The sequence below is a fragment of the Prionailurus viverrinus genome, chromosome E2 (genome assembly GCF_022837055.1).
Source record: "Prionailurus viverrinus isolate Anna chromosome E2, UM_Priviv_1.0, whole genome shotgun sequence".
Taxonomy (NCBI): domain Eukaryota; kingdom Metazoa; phylum Chordata; class Mammalia; order Carnivora; family Felidae; genus Prionailurus; species Prionailurus viverrinus.
The window spans coordinates 44,548,177-44,552,543 of NC_062575.1; positions in this window are offsets into that span (position 1 = coordinate 44,548,177).

A 4,367-nucleotide genomic window follows, 5' to 3' on the forward strand; every position below is an offset into this window, starting at 1 on the left:
CTTGAAACATACATCTACCTAAACTAACTCAAAAAGAAACAGAAAATCTCAACAGACCTATAATAAGTAAAGAGACTGAATCAGTAATCTAAAACCTCCCAGCAAAGACAAGCCAGGGACAGATGATTTCACAGATTAACAAAACATTTAAAGAAGAATTAACATCAATCCTTCTCGAATTCTTCCAAAAAATTGAAGGGGGGGGGAACACTTCATAACTCATTCTATGTAGCCAACATTACCCTGATACCAAAGCCAGACAAAGACATGATAAGAAAAGAAAATTACAGTTCATTGTCCCTTATGAATATAGATGCAAAAATCACAAGAAAATATTAGCAATGCAAAACCAACAGCATATTAAAAGATACTAACTAGAATTTATCCAAGAATGTAAGGGGGGTGGTTCAACATAAGAAAACTAATCAAAGTAATACATCACATTAATAGAATGAAAGGAAAAGAAACGCATGATTATCTCGATGGAGAAAAGGCATTTGACAAAATCAAATAAACTCTATTGACAAAAACCCTCTGAAAACTAAGAATAGAGGGAAAATTCTCAACCTGATAAAGAGTATTATGGAAATCCACAGCTACATCATACTCAACGGTGAAAGATTGAATATTTTCCTTCTAAGGTCAAGAACAAGACAAGCATGCCTACTTTCACTGCCTCTATTCAATACTAGAAATCCTAACATAGCAATCAGACAAGAAAAAGAAGTAAAAAGCATTCAAATTGGAGAGAGATAAAATTACCCCTACTCACAAATGACATGATCCTGTATAGAAAAAGTCCAAGAGAATGCACAAGAAAGCCACCAGAGTTAATAAATAAATGAATTCAAGAAACTTTCAAGGTATAAGACTGACACAAAAGCCAGTTGTGTTTCAATACAACAGCATTAAACAACCAAAGAGGAAATAAAAAAACAATTCTGTTTAATTTACAGTAGCATCTAAAAGAATTGAATACTTAAGATAAATCTAATCAAGGAAGTGAGAGGTACCTGGATGGCTTACTTAGTTGAGCGTCTGACTCTTGATTTCAGTTCAGGTCATGACCCCAGGGTCATGGGATCGAGCCCCATGTTGGGCTCTGCACCGAACATGGAGCCTGCTTAAGATCCTCTCTCTCTTCTCTCTCTGCTCCTCTCCTCCACTTGTGTGCAGCACACCTGTTCTCTCTATAAAATTAAAAAAACAAAACAAAACAAAAAAAACGAGGTGAAAGACTTGGAAGCTGAAACTATAAAAGATTGTTGAAAGAAGTTAAAGAATATCTAAAGAAATGGAAAGACATTCAGTGTTCATAGATGGGAAGACTTAACATGTCAATACTACCCAGAGTGATCTACAGATTCAATGCAATGCCTATCGAAGTTCCAACAGCCTATTTCAAAGAAATAGAAGCAAATCTTCAAATTCATATGGAATTGCCCTGAACCTGAATAGCCAAAACAACCTTGGGGAGAAAAAGAACAAAGTCAGAGGACTCACACTTCAAATCTTACTACAAAGCTACAGAAATTGAAACAGTATGGTACTGTCATAAGGGCAGATATAGAGACCAATGGAATAGAACAGATAACCCAGAAATAAACCCTCATATATGTGGTCAATTGAGTTTTGACAAAGGTGCCCAAATCATTCAATGGTTAAAGGACAGTCTTTTCCACAAATGGTGCTGGGAAAACTGGATGACCACATGCAGAAGAATGAAGTTGGGACTCTCACCTTGTACCATGTACAAAAATTAATTCAAAATATATCAAAGATCTAACTTAAGAGCCGAAACTATAAAACTCTTAGAAGAAAATATTGGGAAAAATATTCATGACCTTGGATTTGGCAACAATTTCATGGATATGACACCAAAAGCGTAGGCAACAAAAGAAAAAAAAAACAGATAAACAGAACTGCATCAAATTAAGAACCTTTGTTAAGAACTTAATAGTGTCAAAGACCACTGTTTAGAAAGTGAAAAGACAACCTACAGAATGGGGAAAATATTTGCAGATTATATATCTGATGAGGGATTGATATTTAGAATATAGAAAGAATTTCAACTCAACAACAACAACAACAACAACAACAACAACAAAACAACCCAATTCAAAAATGGGTAAATATTTGAACAGACATTTCTCCAAAGAAGATGTACAAATGGCCAATAAGTACACGAAAAGGTGCTCACCATCCCTAGTCATTAGGGAAATGGAAAGCAAAACTATGATGAGATGCTACTTCACACCAACTAGTATGGCTATAATCGGGAAGATGGGAAATAATAAATGTCAGTGAGGCCGTGGAGAGGTTGGAACCATCCTGGGTTAGTGGTGGGAATGTAAAAGGTGCAGTGATGTGATCTTGGCAGTTACTCAAGATTAGGAACTACCATATGACCTAGCAATCCTACTCCTGGATATATATCCTAATGAACTGAAAGCAGGTCTCTATACACCAATGTTCACAGCAGCATTAGGTACAATAATCAAAAGGTGGAAAAGAACACAAGGGTCTACCAATAGATAAGTGGACACACAAAATGTGGCATACATTGGATACTTTAAATGGAAGCCATAAAATGGAAGGAAATTTTCGGTGTGATATATCCTACGACATGGACAGACCTTGAAAACATTATGCTTAGTGAATAAGCCAGATATAGAAGGACAAATGTTGTATGATTCCACTTATATGAGTTACTCAGAATAGACGAGTTTGACAAAGAAAGTAGAGAAAAGGTTACCAGGGGTTGGGGGCAGGTAGGAATGGGGAGTTATGGTTGAATTGATAGAGTTTATTGGGGATGATGAAAAAAGGGTATAGATAGTGGCGATGAGAAGGTAACGCTATGAATGTAATTAATGCCACTGAACTGGACACTTACAAATAGGTTGGGGCACCTCGGTGGCTCTTGATTTTGGCTCAGGTCATGGGGTCTCTCCATTGGTGGGATCGAGACCTATGTCAGGCTCCTTGCTGACAGCAAAGGAGCCTGCTTGGGATTCTCTCCCTCTCTCTCTCTCTCTCTCTCTCTCTCTCAAAATAAACAACTAAACTTTAAAAAATAAATGCAAATGGCTAAAATGGTATGTATATTTTATCACAGATACACAAAAAATAAAGAGGCGAGGGAGGGTTGAAATTTTATAAGAAATGACCTTTCTGTAGAGCCGTAAAGGAGGCGGAAAGTCAAGTGGCCATCTGCAGGAAGGGGGTTCGGCCAGAGGGAGTAGTACAACAGGTCTGAGTGGGAGTGGGAGAGACACATTCCAGTATCGGGCGGGAGCCCGTGTGGCTGGAGTTGAGTGAGCCTGGAGGAGAGTGGAAGGAGGGGAGGCCAGAGAGAGCTCAGGCCGCGGTATTTTGGTTTCTTCTGGGAAGGGGAGCCACAGCAAGTTTTTGAACAGCTGTACGTGATCCGACTTGAATTTTAACAGGATGCAGTGGAACAAAACATCCGAGGCCACTGCACCGGCCACCGGCCAGCCAGTGGCCAGTTCGCTACCTCCAGGGAGTCTGTCGAGTAAGCGCCTAGTGCTCCCCAGGAGGCGCTTCCCCGAGCCGCCTTCGGGGGGCAGAAGAGCCGCGCTGAACGCCTCGCGTTCGGGTGCCTCGACACACCCCACCCTCGGGCGCAGGTGGCCCAGACCCTGGGAATCCTTACGCCGAAACCTATCCGTAGTTGCGCGCTTCCGCTCGGCCCTTTAAGAGCGAGCGTGTCCGGAGGCCTAACCTGGGGCGATGGCTGCCCGGGGACTGAACCGCGACTTGGGAAGGGAGGCGGAGAAAACTTCCCAAAAAGAATTCCAACTTTTCCTGGGCCTGATTCCCCTCGGGCGTCCCTAAGAGCGCAGAGCTTCCTTTCCGGAATCTTCACTCGGTTCTTTCAATTATCTAAGTGGAGGGCACAACAGGCCTGCAACGCCTCCGTTCTCCCTGGACGGGAGCCTCCCCCAGCCCAAAGCTCGCTAAGACTCGCCCCTCCCCGCAGGGTGTACCTAGGCGGGTCCATCGCCAGCCGGGCAGAGGGGTGTGGGCAGAGAGGGAACAGGTGCAGGGAGGGACCCGCCCCCCTCAACAGGTGAATCACCCCAGTTAAGCGTCGGTTCTCGTGAGTTACACTCTGCGCGGCTTCGCCAGGGCAGGAGAGGGCCGGACAGGACCCCCAGTCCGCAGGCGCCCTCCCGGCGGGCTGGTCACTTGGTTCCGACCCTCGGGGCCGGAGCGTACCTGGGTCAGCCCACTTCCGGGGAGGGAGGTGGAGGAGCCCCTCCCCACCGCCCACCCCCTGGCCCAGCCCTCTGCTCTCACCCAGTGTACCTGGGCTGATCCATTCCCCAGAGCGCGCAGGGGGT